Below are 20486 nucleotides of genomic sequence, written 5' to 3'. Positions count from 1 at the left end.
GCTCATTTGAGTATTTGATATTTCAATAGGAAGCTCATTGGCCTACAAGGATTAACCTGGGCAAAAAAGCAAAAACATTTTCATGGGTACTGAATGTATCATTCACATATGCATATACAGATACATATACTATTATACCCCAGGCTGATTGGCTAGTCATCTGGCACAAAATACATAATATTCTAGCTTGTTTGAAATAAAATAATAAACTTCAGACTATGTAGTTGCCCTTTGCATTTCTTTTTTGTATAAAATCGTTTTATTTCCTTTTTTTTGTGAAAACAGATACAGTAAAACGTAACAATATTAATAGACAGGTAGTAATATGACCAGAGAATACATTGCTGAATAATAAAACATAAATGCAAAACAGTAAGAACTATTTACACATATGCCAAAATTCCGTCATTGATTATATATACCAACTTCAAGATAGAATATGTTAAAAAGGGATTTCCAAAATTCTGTAAAGTGAGTGTGGGATTTCTCAGTGTAGGTTAAATATTTGTGAGCTAGTAGGTGTTTGGTAGCCCATTGTTTGAAACTCTTCCATGTGAGTGATGCTCTATCCTTCCATTGTAATGTAGTATTTAAGTAAAGAAACTAGTGTTATTAATATTTGTGTTTATAGTTTAGTCAGGCCTGCGGGGATGATATGTAGGAGAGCTAGTTTCCAAGATAAGTGGGACTTTTCATAGCCCATTTGATCTGGTATCTGAGAGTGGAGCATACAAGAACCTTTCAGTAGCTAAATGTGACATATAACAGGCCCTTTGCTACCATTTAACAACATATTTTTGCTGAGAGCTGCACAAAAATATAACCTCCTTATCTGAATTTAATATCTTCCCTAAGCGACTTTGCACCAGTATTCATTTGCCCTATCTCTTCTAATTCTGTCATTGGATTTGATTTCAATGCACTTCCTGTGTTTGCCAATAACCTTTTTTATAATATCTCTTCCTTTCTCCTTCTAGGAGAAACACTGTAACGCAAAGCACTCCCGTGGTCTTTTCATACTGATCGAATAATCTACAGGTTATTCATTCATTAATTTATATATTTATTTATATATTTGCTTATTTGTTTTTATTCTCTCAATTATCTGTGTTAGTCCCAGAGTGTGGTTTGCATTTTATTGACAATTTCTAACTGCCCTTGCAATATTTTAATAGTTTGCTGAATATACACAGTGTGACATATGGGCTGTGAATTTAATCCAAACTCCCAAGAAAATACAGTTTAAAAAGTTATAAAAATCTTGGACAGCAGATGGCGCCCCTGTATTATGTGTACCTTATTTCCTTGGTCTGAGTGTGCTCCTTTTGATTGCAATTTTTATCTATATTCTCACAGTGCTTCAGTCCATATTTCTCAAAGAAAAAGAAAACTCATTGAGCTTCTGGCTTTTAATTTTGCACTGTAGTATGTCACGGCTTAATGTCAGAAGACTCCTTACAGTGAGTCTAGAAAAAACATTGACTTTTTGTCCAGTCTTACCAAAAAAAAAAAAATTTGCACTAGGTTAAACATCACCGACACTGGTACAAAAATGAAATGCATGACTGTCTTTCAATGGAATAGTGTCACAGATACTTAAAACATCCAACTACTTTTTATCCACAAGAAGCAGTGATTCTTGGTTCCCACAGAGTTCTGTTTTATATCTGACAAAAGGATTACTAGTGATTAACTCCATTCATGATCAGCTTCATGCAGCTGAATTACACAACAGTTCCTGATAGCTTAGAAATGCAAGTGTGAATTCAAAAAGCTGTCATTTTTCACAGAGAGAATTCGTTGCAAGCTAGCTAACAGCAAACCAAATCCTATATGAATGAAATCTGCAGCTCAGAAGACAGGCTTCTAATATATCATGAATTGTTAACCTAATTAATTCAACTACAGACATCTGGCTATGTAGCAAGTCCTTTAGTTATTGCTAACATCTAAGAATAAGAATTGAAATGAAGCTACTCACTGAGGGTATTTTCAGTAACACATTAACGACTTGGCAAATACCAGTCCGTGAGTAAAACTTTTGTGACATAATACGCTTTTTGTAAGGAGCAAATACCACCTCCCACAACCCAGTCATTGACATGGCTATAAGATATATATAGATAGATTATATAAATATATATATATATATATATATATATATATATATATATATATATATATATATATATATATATGTCTCTCTCTCTCTCTCTCTCTCTCTCTATATATATATATATACACATTCTGAGGTCTCACAACCTTGTGGAAAATACCTGGATGTAGTGCAATCTCAGACTTAAAACATATAAAGTGCCAAAATCAACTAGCTGGGATTGTGCTGATTTGCTAATGGCAAATTGTCTGTCACTAAAATGACCATTGGTGATTCATTGGGAACAAGAACATCATAATGTGGAGATCTGCTATCAGGCAGAATCATAGCTTATATGTTATTTCTAGCTCTTTTGAAGTTCCCTGTTTAAAATCCGCCTTTTTCTGGATATACTACTCAGCAACAGCTCCTCGTGGTCCTGCAGAGTGGTCCTAGCAGCAGAGAACTGAGAAAAGCGACTACTTTCCTGATTTAAGTATTTTTTGCTGTTTTTTACCTGAAATACCTTCTCTTGCTTACCTTGAACAAGCTTAAACTGTTTTTTAACTGTTTGTTGCATTATATATTATCTGCACTTAAAGTTTCATTTAGTCGAAAACTGGTCGAAAGTTGTTTGTTTGTTTGTTAAATTTAACTGTTGAGGCTGCCCACTAAAGTGTGCTAGCCTGTGTAACTGATTTATTACTGTTTCCTGCTTTTCTGTGTGCTTTCTATCTCAAAAACAAAAAAAACAAAAAAAAATCCTTGTTTTCCCACCTCTCCTCGACTAGTTTAGACTAGTATACAGGCTTTGCTGTATTCTGGGCTGTGGTGTAGTTTCTGTGTTGTCCATTGCCTTACTTGGATAGAAGGAAGTTTCTTTGCTCACTAGTGGGAGTGGGGAGCCTTGAGCAGCCTATCTGTCCCTGAAGGAGTGACCTCAGCACAAGAGCTTGTAGTAATTGGTTGTTTTGGACAATTTCTAGCTCTTTTGAAGTTCCCTGTTTAAAATCCATGTTTGCACGGCTTTGCACGTTTGTGCGCATAGCGCAGCGCTGGTTAAACAAGGTTAAACTTTTTCTGGCTCTGCCAAGTCTGCTCTTCAAATTTTCCCTTAAGAAAGCTCTACTCTTATAATAATCAGTCTAATCGCTTTATTATAAGTCTAGCACTTGTTCTCAAAACCTCTCTTCTAAGTAAGCACTCGCTAACTAAAGTAAGCACTACATCCACCCACCTTCCCTGTGAGTACCCACTTCCCTTAAAGGCACAGCACTCCCTTATAATATTCTAGCATGTCGAGTGGTGGATTACTAGCATCCTCTCCGGTTCAGCTGGTTAATCTGGGAATCTTGAGACAATGCTACAATTGTCTCATGTACACAGACAACCCTCTCCTCCTCCCAACAAACACAAATACATGTGAGAGATGCAACTATATAGCCAAACTGGAGGCTGAACTCTCTCAACTCAGGACTGGCAAGACCAGACAGGAGGAGAAGGTAACCACACACACACCAAACCCAGTCCCACATAGACCTACCACAACTGCAAACCAAACACATAATAACACAAAGACATACTCGGAGGCTCTAACAAAAAACTTACCAAAACAACAGTGGCTCCCAAAGCAGACACCCAAAAATCCACCACCTCAAAACATAACACATGCAACACATACTTCAATAAATCAATGTGTCAAACAATCACAGGCCTTAAGGCCAAACACCATGCCTGATACACTAGTAATGGGTGACTCTATAGTCAGACGCACTGACTTTCCGCTTACCAGGCTGAACAAGGAGAGGGTAACATTGAGCTGCTTATCGGGAGCTAGGATCCGCCACATAACACACGCACTCAGGTCACTCCAAAGCAAGTACAAATATGACTCCGTCATTGTCTATGCCGGCGTGAATGACCTGAGACGTACCTCCCTTGACTACATGAAAAGAGACATAGAGGAGCTCTCTGATTATGTAGCCCAGGCTGGTATGACCCTGACCCTGAGCAGCATCTTGCCCTCACCAAGAATGATGCCACAATACAAAGACAAGATGATCAGCTTTAAAAATTGGCTCAAATACTGGTGTCATTCTAGGGGGATCCAATGTCTGTCTGCTTGGGATGGCATGCTGGACAAGCCATGCTGCTTCGCAAGGGACGGCTTGCATCTGTCACCACTGGACTTCCGGATATTGGCTAAGGCTCTTGCCTCCCCCATAATGCCTTTTTTAGGCAAGGCTCAAAAGACAAACCCACCTCCTTAGAAAACAAAAATGGAAAAAAATTAAGAGTAATGCTGCTCAATGCCAGAAGTCTAAATTTCAAGATGCAGGCTTTCGAAGCACTCCTCAGTATGGAGAACATCGATGTCTGTGCAGTAACTGAAACCTGGTTCAAGGCTCCTGAGAGCACCTCAGCACTACCAGGCTATACCTCGTATCATGCTTTTCGGCCCCAAAACTCAGGCCAAACCAAAAAGGGAGGGGGAGTGTCTATATTCATCAAGGACACACACACCTCCAGGTTAGTGGCAACACATGAAGCATCAGAGACCATCCAGGTGCAACTAACCATAGGCAAAACTGCTATACAACTGGTAGCATGTTACAGACCACCCTCCCAATCTCAGGAACCCCACTCAGCCTTCCTGAAGACAATAGAGGATATGAATGTCTCACCAAGCACCATCATATTGGGAGACTTCAACTACCCTAACATAGACTGGGTGCATTATTCTAGCCCAAACACCCTAGCCCAAAGGTTCCTGAAATTCATAAATTCAAATGCAATGGAACAGCTAGTCACCTCTCCCACAAGGGGAGATAATATACTAGACCTGATCATCCCAAACATGGGGACAAAGTGCTCCACACCGGAAGTATACCCCTCACTAGTGAGATCTGACCACAAACTAATCACCCTGGATATACATATCCCACCTCCACCCCCAACACAAAAGACTACATTGAAAAACTTCTCAAAATCCGACTTTACACTTCTTAAAACTGAGATGGTATCCTTTAAGCCCACTGGGCCAGTGGAAACTACATCCCACAATGCAGAATCCTTCACAAATGCTTTCTACGGACATCTCCAAGAATGCATGGATCATGCAATCCCAAATAAAACCAAGACCCTCTCCACCAAGGGCAGGCGTCCTGTCTGGTGGACCCCAGCCATAAACAAATTGTATAACAAAAGAAGGAAGCTACTGCACGACAGAGAAAAATCCCATAAAGAGAAGGCATCTCTGATCAGCACTAGTAGAAAGCTACGTTCTCTCATAAAAACATCCAAGGCCAACTTTGAGAGAAAAATCGCTATGGACACTAAAGATAACCACAAGGCCTTCTTCAGCTATGTTAGAAACCTGGGCATAAACCCTCAGATATGTTCAGAGTTAGTTCACAATGACAAAAAATACACTGAACCCACAGATATTGCCAACATTCTGACAGACAGGTTCAGTGCAAATTTCTCCCCTCCCTCACCCCCAAAAGAAGAAATACTTATCCCAGCTGAATGTAACCTCCCTGTCATCTCAGATGTCCAGGTGAGAACTGCCCTCAGCAAAGCTAAAAACACAGCATCAATGGGACCTGACGGTATCCCGGGTTGCGTGCTACGTGAACTCCAAGAGGAGCTAAACCCGCACATAAAAATGCTATTTAACCTTAGCCTTACTACAGGATATGTACCTGAACACTGGCGTACAGCAACAATAGTCCCACTCCACAAAGGAGGCACCTTTACAGACCCTGGTAACTACCGCCCCATAAGCTTAACCAGCCTGGTCTGCAAAGCTATGGAAAGAATCATTATGGAACTCATAAACAGAGACATTGGGGACTTACAGACACTTGATCCCACCCAGTTCGGCTTTGTAAAGGGCAGATCGTGCCTTTTGAACCTGGTTGACTTTTTCAAAACAGTCACTAGAGCCATTGACGAGGGCAAAGCAGTCCATACAGCCTACCTGGACTTGGCTAAAGCTTTCTACACAATACCCCACTCTGGCATCATAGACAAGCTCAACAGCTTAAATGTAAATCCATATGTCACAAGATGGGTGGCAAACTGGCTAAAGGATAGAACCCATAAAGTCAAAATCGCTGGAGCCATGTCAGACTCAAAGCCAGTCACAAGTGGTGTCCCACAGGGCTCTGTCCTGGGACCCCTCTTGTTCGGCATTTATTTCTCAGATGTGAAAGCAAACATGGGAGGGTTGTGGCTGACAAAGTTCGCAGATGACTGCAAACTAGGCGCCATAGTCGATACACCAGCTGACACATACATCCTACAGAAAGGCCTCACTGAAACGGACAACTGGTGCCGGAGTCATGGCCTTAAACTAAATGCCAAAACATGTATAATCATCCCTTTGGGAAAAACAAAGTACCCACAAATTATCACATAGACAGTAACCCACTGAGTACGGAAAAAGTAATCAGAGACCTGGGGACCCAAGTCGATAGTGACCTCTCATTTGACACCCACGTTGCCAAAATGGTTAGAAAGACTTTCTACCTTGCCCACCTTATCATGAAGGGATTCACATCCAGATCAAAGGAGGTCATTGTACCGCTATACTCCTCCCTTATCAGGCCCATGATTGAGTACAATGCCCCATTTGGTATGTACCTCACCCGGCACTTGCAACAGCTAGAGAGACCCCAAAAGTACCTCACCAAGAGGATCAAGGGTCTCCAACATATGTCATATGCTGCCAGACTAAAGAAACTCCAGCTCTATTCAGTAGCATACCGCCTGCTCAGAGGTGATCTGTGCCTGACGTACAAAGCCATGTCCAATCAGGAATTGATGGACATGCTCTACCTCAAAAAATCCAAATCCATCAGAACCACGAGAGCTAAAGATTTAAACCTCAGCACAAATATGAATAGGACATGCTGGAGGGACAGATTCATAACTCAGAGGCTTCCCATACTCTGGAACAGAATCCCAATTCTTGTTAGGCAGAGCCCCTCACTGACTCTCTTCAAGAGAAATCTTGACGAGTGGATGGGAGATCGTAGGTTTACCCCAGGGGTCACCTCTGTGTCACTACTAGACAGAGGCACAGTAAACTAATTCTGTTATGTAAGGGGGTCTTCACTGTGTCACTACTAGACAGAGGCACAGTATTCTAAATCTATACTGTACACTTTTGTACCATTACATGGGGTGGCGAAAGCCACATCATTATGGCTAGGCTTATAAATGCCCCAGGACAGATAGCCTAGTACCAAACTATGAAACTATGAAACTATAATCAATTTTCTAAATGTCTGGCCCTTGTATGGTATCACAAAAGGCTGCACTGAGTAAGTATCTAAGGGTGCATTCTCCAGCCACAGTTAAAAGCCTGCTGTCATGAGGTCTCCTTTAAGTCACTATTAATGGAGTGACTTCACTCAAAGAAACAATCGACAGGTTTTAAGAAGTCTACTTATTGGGTAATCCCTCATGAATCAAGTATCAGGCTATTAATGTACTCCAGTTATTGCACTGACATCACTGAGAATAGGACTGTGTTTGTTTTTAATACTAAAGGTGAGTCGCTGAAGCTTGAGACCATATAAAGAAAAATTACCAAAAAAGATTTATGGTTCAAGATAGATGTGTTATAGGGATCACCTAAGTTATTTACGACTTCTGTTAGTAATGTACAGATATATATGGGGTAAGGTATTCGTGGGCTATAAGGCCCTGAATGGTCCAATTATTAGGACCCTGTTATGGTTACAATTATATGAACAGGAAAATCATCTAAGAATAATAGTCTTTCCTTTTATGTCTTTGCTATGAAAACCTTTAGGAGAAGCAGGTTGATGTGCCCTTCTTTAGCTAGTTCATAGGATCACAGGATCATAGGAAGTTACCAGGCTAATGGCCCTATGGCCCTTACAAGCTTAGACAAGTTCTACCCTTATTTCCATGATCAGCATCTATTGCCCCTGTCCAAGAGGGATACAAGTGGAACTTCCGGGGTGAATTTACAGTTACCCATCCAGTCATCCAGACTGCATTTGAAGAGGACCAATGAGGTGCTCTGTTTGACATGAAGTAGAAGTCAGTTCCAAAGGTGTGGTAACCTCTGGGAGACAAATCTGTCCCTCAACCAGGTTCTATTAATGTCACATACCAGGTTAAAGACTTTAGAACAAGTAACCTGTGAACCATTTGACTTACGAAGATGCAGCATTTCCAATAAAGCAGAGTCAGAGATTGCCTTGTATGCAAGGCACAGATTGCCTCTGAGTAGTCTGTATGAAACAGAATAAAGTGACAGTGATTTCAGACAATGCTAAAGGCCTATGATGTTCCTTGTAGAAAACTTTGTGGTCTCTCCAATTGCTGCAGGTGCTTGTAAAGGTACAAACAATAAGTGATATTGTACTCAATTGTTGGCCTGATGAGGGAAGAGTACAGGGAGGTTATAACTTTATTTTTTCTGGAGGCAATGCCCTTACTTATGAGATGAGCAATACAGAATGCCCTTCTTTCCACTGTGGAGACATGGTAGTCAAATGTGAGGTCGTTGTCAACCTGTGTGCCCACTTTTCTCACCACTGAGTGCATACTTAAGGTGTTGCTATTGATGTCATAGTTAGCAGGAACATTGCCCTTACCAAAAGGGGTCCCAGGACTAATCCTTATGGAACACCACTGGTTACAGGTCTGCTGTTGGGTTTCCTATTAGCTTGTCGAACACTCAGTAGAACGAATGCTCTTTGATCGACAGCTAATAGATGAAACCACAAAACGCTGAATGGCCGGAACAGCAATTTTTTTCCCCGGGGAAATAAATCGCTGGGCCATTGTCGGGACTTTGCAGTTTCCCCCACTGTGGTGAGATCTCGGAGTTGGTATATTTAAGTAGGGGGTAAGGGGACAAAGCCCCCCCACTTTATTTTGTTTGTGGGTTTTTTTTGTTTGTTTTTTTGTTTTTTATTGGGAAAAAAATCACTGTTCCAGCCATTCAACTTTTTGTGGTTTCATCTATAAGCTGTCGATCAAAGTGCAATTGCTCTTTTGAGTGTTCGACAAGCTAATAAGAACCCCTGTTGCTGGAGGTGGATCCCTCTATTTTGACTATATGAGTTCTATCAGTGAGCCAGTTAGTGACCCATCTAAAAATATAAGGGTTGATACATAGCTGGGTGAGTTTGTCAATGATGCCTGAGTGGAGGATAGTGTCAAATGTCTTGGCTAAGTCTATTTAGGCTGTATGCACAGACTTCCCTCATCCAGGGCCTTGGTGACGGTCTCGAAGAAGTCCACGAGGTTTAACAGGCATGATCTCCTTTTGACAAATCCAAATGAAGCAGGGTCAAGTGCTTGGAGATTATTTATATCTTTGTTGATAAGGTCAATGATGATTCACTCCATGGCCTTGCAGATAAGGCTAGTCAGGCTAATAGGTCTATAGTTCCTGAGGTCAGAGGAAGCACCACCTTTGTGCAAGGGAATAATGGTTGCTGTTTTCCATTCAGCTGGGATAAAGCCAGTGCTTAGACTATGATTGAAAAGAGTACCCAATGATGTTGCTAATTCTTGTTCCAGCCCATGTACAACACAGCCTGGGATGTTATCAGGTGACAGATCCCATAGATGATGTGTTCCTGGCCTTAGAGAGGGCATTAACGACCTGCTCTTATAGATACAAGGTAGGGGTCAGGTGCCAGAGATGTCATGGGGTACTTGTGGCAGAGACAGGGAAGTGAAGGTTTCACAGAACCTGTCTGCCAACAGGTTAGCTATGGCCACAAATCACAATATGTGGTATCATTAACTACCAGCTCAGCATAAATATGGGCCTTAACTTTTAGGTTATGGATGTAACTAAAGAATGCCTTATGGTTGCCTTTTGTTGGAGATGCTAATTTGGATTCATAGTTTGCTTTGGAGGACTTCACAGGAAGTCTTATATGCTTGTTTAAGCTGATGAGAGAGTGTTTTCAGTTTAGGACTCACTCCCTCTTACTCTTAGATAGCCATTTGATGGAGTAAACTTCCATTAAAAGTAAAAAGTCCAGATACATTATCAACTTAAAAAAAAACAGATCAGTGGGTAGGTCTTAAATCATTCTAAGTACTTAGGAAGTCTGTGTTCCTTGCTGGCCTCTAGGCATGAAGATAGGTATAACCTAAACTATGAAACCATATGGCTCTATAACATTGTATATTCCCATAAACTTGTGCTGTACTGATATGCAGGTTTATTGCTTTGCCATATCAAACAGCATTTTGCATACTTACTTCCCATCATTGTGGCTGACAACCATCAAGCTGTCTTTGTACTGATTTGTATTCATTCTACCTTGCCTGCATACATACATACATATACATACATATATACAAATATTTCAAGCACAGGCATTAATGTCCTTCTAGCTTGCCAGTATACCAAAACACTTGTCCCCATATAAATGCCCAGGCTGCTCCTAAAAATATATAAACTAGTACTTGCTTTAATGTAATTATGAAGTTTGTTCCATGCATCACCTGCTCTCTCAGAGAACCAGTTAGTACACTTTTCATTCCTAAAGAATCTTTTATATAGGTTGTCTAATGATTCTCTGCTAATTTTTGATAACCCCAAACATTCCCAGAGGTAGCTGTCTCTAAATGCCCTATATGCCTGAATAAGATCTCCTCTTAGATATCTTTGAGACACTGTGCAAGTTCAGATATTTTAGTCTTTAATAATAACGTAAATTTTCACACCCATGGATGCCCATGCTATATTTCTGCTGTACTCTTTCCAGTTTATTCATGCTTGTTTTCTTATAAGGTTTCCATATTGTTATTCCATACTAAAGTTTAGGTCTAATGTAACTAACAAACAATGACTTCATCATCTCTGATTTCCTAGACCTTATAAATCTTTTTATATAACCTATAGTCCTATAACTATCATTAAACAGTTAATTGATATGATTAGAAAAACTCAAAGCTGGATCTACCCATATACACATGTCCTTAAATGAATATATAGTTTCAACTACTGTTAATAGTCACCTTTCAATTTATGTCTCCCAAATCTTATATGCTTAATTTTGATGTATTTATCAACATATTATTCTCCTATGCACAAATGTTCAATTTAGTCAAGGTCTTTGACAGACATGCCTTATCTGTAACACATGTGATGTACCCATGCTCTGGGCCAGTAATAAAGGAGCCTGAATCCTCAAGACTGGCACTGGAGAGGGACATTCACTTGGAATAGAAATGGACACACTCAGTATTTCCAAATGCAGATCTCTCTGCATCAAGCACAATTTCCCTTAAGAACACACAGGGAACACACTCAGTCCTAGGTCTGGGTTTCTATATCTGTCTCCCTCCAGGTCCATTTAAGACTCCCACTGGTACAGCTGTAGAGTTAAGTCCTCAGCCGAGTGCCCAAGCCAAGTCCTTCACCACTCTCTGTGTGAAGCCAGTGCTTTGTGTCCCTCCTCCTAGAAGCTGGCACACACACACTTTGAGATTTGATTTGCACACACAAACACACACACAACTAGGAAAGGCTGGCACATGTTTACTAGCTATGCCCCCTTCTGCCCAGACTATAAGGTAGTTATCACCGCTACCAGGCACTACAAAGTCAGCTACCTAAGGCTCTTGCAAAGGTACCCAATTATACTGAGTGAAATTAATATTAATACAAATGGTAATGTTGACAAAAATAGCCAGGCTTTCAGAAGTGACCAGAGTTATCATCAAATAAATATGTGCAAATACTCTCAAAGCTTAAATATTTTCTAAAGGACCAGCCAGAAGGAAAGGTTTAAATATAATTAATCATAAATAATAAAAGAAGAAAATATTAGATATCTATTTAAAGTAAACACCAGAGTTTCAGTCACCAGGGAATATTAAAAATAACACTGATGGAAAGTTTCACAGTTACATTAAAACAGTACTTCTAATCTCACTATGTTTTTCTGACTAATCTAAAGAGAATTACTGTTCCCTAGTTAAGCTACTTACTACCACAAGGCAGGATGATGTGGGTGAGTGGTCCTTATCAGATCCAAGGCAGAATACAGAATTCTGAGAGCAATTTCCTATTAATATCTAAATATTATTTCAGAGTTGATTACACAGTGACATCACATTTGGTCATCTGTCTCTGTCTCTGTTTCCCACACTCACCAACACTAGAAGCTGACAGGATTTTAGCGGCTACATGTTACCATACACACAGACAGAGCTTTGCTCAGATGTGGGGCAGCTGCTGGAAGTCATAAAACCATAAAACCATTTCCCTTTTTCTACAGGAGCTGCAACTTATTCTCCAGTACAGACATTGCGCTTCTGGCTCCCTTCAAAACTGCGGGATAATATCTTTTTGGCTTAAGCCATATAGTAATTTAATTTCAGATATATTTTAAAGTTTTCTGCAGCTGGATTGTGAATAACCTCTGTGCTGCCAGTATCCTCTGTTGAAACATATACATTCAATTCAGTTACAATAATACATGTACATTTCTTTCCCTTCCAGCAGGGCACACTGTTGATACATTTTAATATAAGCAAACCTCACAGATACATTTTCAGCAGAAAATCTGTGCAAATCTGTTTGATATACAAATGACATAAAATAATTTACAAAATTCCAGCTAGCTATACTAGCATAAGTTACAACTCCACTGCCCTATTTCTCCTGGCATGGCTGGCATTACCTCATATTTTCATACATGTAATCAGTTTACTCAATTTCATGTCCCCTGCTTATAAGCTGTAGAACACCTCGGATGAAAAGTTAGGTCTGAAAAATACAATGTAAACAAGTAATGGCCTAAGACAGAGCCCTGTGGGACACCCTTACTGTGACCAAGAATTTCACCTGTCCAATTGCTGTTTGATATTTGCCACATCCTATTTGTAAGCCATGCAGCTATCCATCTTATCAAGAGTACATCTATACCTACTTGTCCTAATTTATTGATCAGTGTTTTGCGTATGACCCTGTCAAATGCTGAAGTTAAATCTATATAAATTACATCACAGCACAATTTTTCATTCATAGCTGTTGTATTGTTATAAAACATTATGTTACAGGTGGCAATAAATCTATTTTCAACATATGCATGTTGATATATGGTTTCAAGTCCCAACCTATCCAGTTCTGACAATAACTTATCCAATATTACCTTCACCATTATTTTTCCTAGATAACAGCCAGTCATGGTACGGATATCATCCATGTCACAATGATGATTTTTTTTCTATTTTCTGGCACCTGATTGGCTGACATGCATGCTCCCAGATGTGAGGACCTGCTATACCTTTCACTGTGTACATTCCCACATATAGTGCACGTAGGCTGCCATACAGATGCAGTTTGGCACAACCAGCCATGTATCACTACATATGCGTCTTTCACTGTAGTAGCTGGCAGCTTTACAGTATGCCAAAACAACCCCCCCCCCATGTAAGGGCCTGTGTCGGCTAACCACTCCCATCATCCCTACCTCAAGTGTCTTAGCTGTCAGCCCCAGGATACTTACATCACAGTCTGGGCTTTATCCCCCTGTGCCACAAAGCCACATATGAACAGAATTTGATGTTTAGGTGTGTAGTTTTTTGACATTATCAACAAGTGGCCACTGAATAAAATGCTGGTTTGTAAGACCCTGAAGGCTATTATTAGTTGTTTGAGGTAAACCTAATTTTTGCACATTCTGAATGGTGTCATGGTATATCAGTAGTTACAATATCATCTCAGTCCTGATGTCCAGTTGCTGTTTTTTGTGGACTCCTATATGAAGTTCTGTCTATGTCTGTGTTCATTTCTATTTTCCAGACAAGGAGTAAACTATGTCTGATCTTTACTAAATGATATACATCTTATTAACAAAATAAACATGCACCAGCTTGGTTTGTTTGTTTGTGTCTTTCGGCTTTTCCCGGTTAGGGTCGTCACAGTGTGTGTTTGAATTTTTAAGTGGTACCAGCAGCCCATTCCAAAGTACCAGTTCATTTTGCTTTATCTTCAAACCATGTTGCAGCCAGATTCTCTCTACTTCAGGGTTGCATTCCCCCATCATCAGCCTTAAGCAATCAAATATTGGGCAGTGCAGTTGCACAGTGGTTAGCATTGCCGCCTCACAGCAAGAGGTTCTCTGGTTTGATACTCAGCTGGGGTGCCTTCTGTGCAGAGTCTACATGTCCTCCCTGCATTTGCATGGGTTTCCTCCTACATTCCGGAAAGATGTGAGCCCCTGCAAGTATGGTAGCTGCACAGCCCCAAAAATCCTCTGCAAAAAAACAAAATGCAGAGCCAGCAAACAGTGACATATAAATTTAATGATATACAAGTAGGAGAACAAAACAACAGACCGGCTTTGGCTATGAGTTTGTTAAGCCATCATCAGTGTAGTAAATTCTGGTTACATCCATTCTCCTTTTATTATATATCACAACTAGAGGCTAATTGAAAGAATTACACATTAAAAATATTCATTAAGTCTTGGTGAAAATAAAGCACCCAGTTTAATGATCCATTTTTTCTCCTTTTTTATTATTTCTGTTACCTTGTATTTTGTCAATGATAGTAAAATTAAAAACTGCATTGGTATGTTTCTTGGTATGTTTGTATAGGGCATCTGTTGGTTTCTTAATCGTGATATCACTTATGTGTTCTGAGATTCTAAATTTGACTGTTCTTGAGGTCTGTAGGTTTCCTCCTACATTCCAGAGACATGCTTCTGGAGCATTTCACCCTGGGCCTCCACTGCAAATGGGCTCTGTCCCAGTCAGACTCCCAGTAAATAAATGTTAAATAAATAAATAAATAAATAAAAATAAGGATATCCAAAGGCCCTGTATATCACTACCAAGCAAAGCCAGATCATGGTCAAATTGGGCCCTAGACAGGATAAAAGATTGGAGCCCCTCCTCCCCCACAGCAGCCCTTCCTGCAGCAACCCCCCCCCCCCACAGCAGCACCATCCCTAGTCATTGCAGTGTTCCATTACTTGCCTATTTCTCTCCTGTTACCATAAACACTGTTCAAACCTGTCAGTGTGCATATTGTTTTCTTATTTACTTCAACAATGATTACAGATATTGAAATAAAATAGCACAAATGCTGATAGCCATTTGCTAAACAAACAATGCAGTCTCACAATGGAAACAGACTGCAAGAACAGTAAACTTCTCTGCCCTTGAGACTCTCTTTCATTGAAATGGCATTAAAACCCACATTCAAAGGCCAGTAGAGGATTAAGTTTACTTTTGGGCTGCTTTCCAACCGTAGGCTCCTTGCACACATTTTTAGGGCCATGCATACACGTACGTATTCTTTGATTCACCTTCCTGATTGTATTAAATTATATTCATTGTATAATACAGCATCACTTGTTAGAATGTGTTTTAACTCTGTAGTTTTGAACATTTTTCTAATAAGCAATGAAACAAAATGTATGAGCCAATAATGACAAAACTACCCATTTCAGAAAATTTCAAACATAAAAGGCCACTCAAACTTCTGTCATTACAATCCACCAATATCAGTCAATAAGCACAATGTGCAGAAGTAAAAGTCATCTGAATAATTCCATGTAACTAATGAAGAGGTTGCTACTGGCAAACAACTTTACATTTCAGTGTTTTATTTACAAATTCAGTGCCTGCTGCCCTTGAAGAATTAATTGGCTATGTTACATTAAAAAAATTGGTAAGCTGGTAATATTGCAATAGGGAATGACTGAAAAAACAACAATAAGTTCAGTTACTAGGCATTTCATACAAAGGAGGACACACTCAGGAGTGCATAACCCATATCCCCTGTTAAAATGCACCAAATAATCAACAATCAAAAGGGCACTGTAATATCAGCACTCCATCTACATGGTGTGGGAGTAGAATCCACAGCCTTCTGCACCAAAGGCAATTATGCTACTAACACTGTTTTTAAATTTTACAGCACAAACAGTGATTGCCATTTGCTAAACAGAACAGTTAGTTGCACACTGAAAACAGACTTTGCATGAGCAACAGTAAACTTCTCTTCCCTTGAAATTCACAATTCTTTGAAAATACACTGAAACTCATAATTCTCCGAAAATGAACTGAAATTGAAACTCACAATTCCATCCACAATCTGGTAGTCGGTGTAGAGGATTCAGGCTCTTGCCTCCTGTAACCAAATTACAGGGTCAAGCCTGATCAAGTTAATTGACTAACCTGCCACCCCCCTAACTAGTGAATTACATACCATACATCCATACCTCTCAACCTCTTAGCAAAAGAAATCTGGACAAAGCCTAAAATAATGGGGGGGGGGCAAATTCCCAAAAATAGGGACAGATTTTAAATATTGCATTATAGACTTAGAAAGTTGCTAGAATAACATGTGTCTTAGCATGCAATTTCTGAAGGAAATGAAATGTGAAACTCAAATGGATGACATTATTTATTTATTTCAATCCTCAGTGATTTGCCATAAAAGCACAAATTTTATGAGGAATACACCAAAAATATGAGGCAAAAATCTGGACATTCTGTGAAAATCCGGACAGTTGAGAGGTATGCTTGATACCTCTCAAACTCTTAGTGCAAGAAATGTGAAAAAGGCTAAAATAATGGGAATATAATGGCCCAAAAATAGGGACAGATTTTAAATATTGCTCGTTTTAACTTAGAAAGTTGCTAGAATAACAGCATTTGTCTCAGCATGCATTTTCTGAAGGTCATGAAGTCTGAAACTAATATGTATGTCATTATTTAGTAACTTCAATCCTCCAGAAAACCACCAATTGTATGAAAAACAGACCAGAACTGTGAGACTAAATCTGGACAGTTGAGAGGCATGTTACACACACACACACACACACACACACACACACACACACACACACACACACACACACACACACACACACACACACACACACACACACACACACACACACACACACACACACACCTTCTCTCTCATACAGCAATGAACAGGTAGTTTAAATTAAACACATATTTTGTCTCTCATACAGCAACCTACATACTTTATCTCTCATACAAACAGAATGGCTAGTTTAAATTACATAAACACATAAACACATACACACTTTCCTATCTCATACAGAAATGAATTGAATGGCTAGTTTAAATTACATAACACGCATATACACATACATATGCACACACACACATACTTTCTCTCTCACACACACAAACAAATGGAATGGCACACACACACACACACACACGCGCGCGCGCACGCGCATGCATGCACACAAAGACACTCTCAATGGAATCGTTTAGCATAAATTCCATGTGCATGTGTGGAATGTGTTTACATCCACTTTGGTGTGCGTGCATGTGTGCGATGCACGCATGGTCCTCCTTAAAGAAGAAGACACCACCAACATAGTGTTAAGTATGTTATATATCTATATATCTGTTGAAGCCTCCTGCCTATGTCACCTAGTGTTGGATCCGGCTATGCTGCCAGGTAGCAACCTAACCTCTTTTGAGAAACATCTTCACCTCAGTGCCAACAGGATGATATTACTATGGCAGGGCTGTATATGTCCATTACATCAAATTATTAAGGACACTGGCTAAAACCTCACATTACCAGTGAGCAAATACTCCCTACAGGTTATGGCATACTAAGAGTAGACCGGCTAAATAAGAAAGGAGGCGGTGTAGCTATAATATTTAAACAGCATCTAAACATCCAGATCTTAAAATCATCAGCTCCACAAATAGGCAATGAAGAATTAATATATACCAACCTCAAAATAAACCAAAACAAAACCATCAACATAATTGGTTGCTACTTCCCACCTGGCCAAAACATCCCTCCACTAGAAAACCTCCTCAGCTGGTCTACCCACCAGCTCCCCCAAGAAACTATCATTTTAGGTGATTTCAATATTGACTGGCAATTCTGTTCTGGCAACCATCCAACCCATCATGTAAACCTTCATAGCTTCACCCAACTAGTCCAGTCGCCAACCAGGATAAATAAAAACTCCAGCAAGCACACTACCCTGGATTGGATACTAGTCAGTAAGAGCCCCCAGTCATATATAACAGGCTGCTTATCAGATAGCCTCAGTGATCACTCCCCAACATTCCTACTGAAAAAATACCTATACCAAGCTAAACCTGTCGTCTACCATCAGATATGTAAAAAAATAAACTTTAACCCACTCACATTCATCTCATCCCTCAAAGAATGTAACTGGCATCCTCTAAAGTACCTCAATCTTGATGACGCAGTTGCATTTTTTAATACTACCTTCCTGAGCATCCTTAATTACCATGCCGCCATAAGACTTTCCAGAATCAAAGCACAACCCTCCCAATGGCTACAGAAAACCACTAAGTCAGAAATGAAAAACAGGGATAAAGCCTGGGAGCACTGGCACAAAACCAAGACCCCCTCAACTAGACAGAAATTCCTAGAACTACGCAATAGAGTCAAAAAGCTAATAAAGCAGGACAAATTCCAATACTACCAGTCTGCCCTAGACTCCACCGAACACAGCCCCAAATAATTCTGGTCCTCCATAAACTCCATCCTCCACCCCAGGTAAAGTCAGTACCCCTCCTCCTAACATCCCTCACTCCTCAGAAAATATTGCTACCTCATTCAGCACACACTTCACACAAACCATACTATCACTAGCTAAACAACACAACCACCCTCCCCTCCAACCCACACCTTTAACTACTAATCTCCCCAGTGCCTTCTCTTTTTCTCCTGTACCTACCTCCAACATAAAAAAACTCTTAACTAAACTTAAACCCACCAAATTAGCAGCAGACAACCTCCCAAGTGAATACCTACAAATCGCAGCTGATGCTCTGACCTACCCAGTATCCAACTTGATTAACCGATCTCTGTCAGAAAGTTATGTTCCCACACTGTGGAAAGTATCACATATAATTCCACTCCACAAAGGCGGACCCTCCACAGAACTAACCAATTACCTATAATAATAGCTATTAATTAATAATATTATTAATAGCTATTCTCTCTCCACTCTCCAAAATACTAGAGAGATGCATACACTCTCAGGTCTCAGACTACCTCCTTACTAACAGCCTCCTTTCCAATACTCAGCATGGTTTCCGACCAAACCTTAGCACCACCACTGCCTTACTCTCTTTTACTAACACTATCCTTCAGCATAAAAACAATGGCTATCTCTCTTCTGCTACTTTCCTAGACCTATCTAAAGCATTTGACATGGTCCCATACAAACAACTTATCTCTGTCCTCAGTAACCTATCCTTCTCACAATCAGTCACCAACTGGTTTCAGAGTTGCCTGTCTGACCGCCAACAATCCATTGTATGGCAGAATGACATATCTCCCCAACTACCTGTCTCCATAGGGGTTCCCCAAGGATCCATCCTTGGACCCCTACTCTTCTCTGTTTTCACAAATAATCTAGCCTCTGCCACCACACATGGCACACTCATACAATACGCAGATGACTCGACCATCATCTGCTCAGCCCAGTCCCTACCCAAACTACAAAAAGTCACACAGGAAGCCTTTTCCTCTGTTGAAACTTGGTTATCCAATGCCCAATTAATACTGAACCCAAACAAAACTAAATTACTCATCTTCCAACCCACCTAACATACTCAAAACAACTCTCACTTTAACATCACAGCAAAAAACAACACCACTATATACCCAACTGAACACACCAAATTGCTAGGAGTGGAAATAGACAATAAACTAAAATTTGACATTCACATATCCATGACCATAAAAAAAGTCCACAAAAAACTAGGAGCGTTATACAGAAATAAGCATCTTCTCACCAAAGCAGCAAAGATTTCAATAGCAAATTCCCACCTTATCTCCACCCTACTTTATGCCTCACCAATATATACCAACCTAAGGCAATGCGATCTAAACAAGCTAGAGACCTGCTACAACAAAACTGCCAAATTCGCCACAGGGGCATCCTACCGTAGTCACCACTGTCTCTCACTTGCTGAACTGGGCTGGCTTGAACTCCCTCACCTCCTTCAATGGTATCAACTCTCACTCACCCACAAACTAATAAACCATCCACTAAATGTCTCATCCCTCCAGAATCTACTCCAACCCTATCGCACCACCAGATCACTAAGATCCAGCAACAAAAATCACTTGCAGATCACTAAAGCCAATAACTCTGCTGGTGAAGCACTATTCTCTTGCACCATAGCCAAATTATGGAACTCCCTTCCACCCACAATTACCACCGTACTATCATGCACCCACTTCAAAACTTTACTAAAAGCGCACCTAAAAACATGCTGTCTATGCCCTTGCAACTCCCACTCTAATATCACCCACCCCATCCAACCACTACCTTTCTTTCCACTCCACTAACTGCATTGATTATAGCAAGCT

Source organism: Protopterus annectens, chromosome 8.part0, assembly GCF_019279795.1.
Source record: "Protopterus annectens isolate FY-2018-M chromosome 8.part0, PAN1.0, whole genome shotgun sequence".
NCBI lineage: Eukaryota > Metazoa > Chordata > Ceratodontiformes > Protopteridae > Protopterus > Protopterus annectens.
This window is presented reverse-complemented; position numbering follows the sequence as displayed.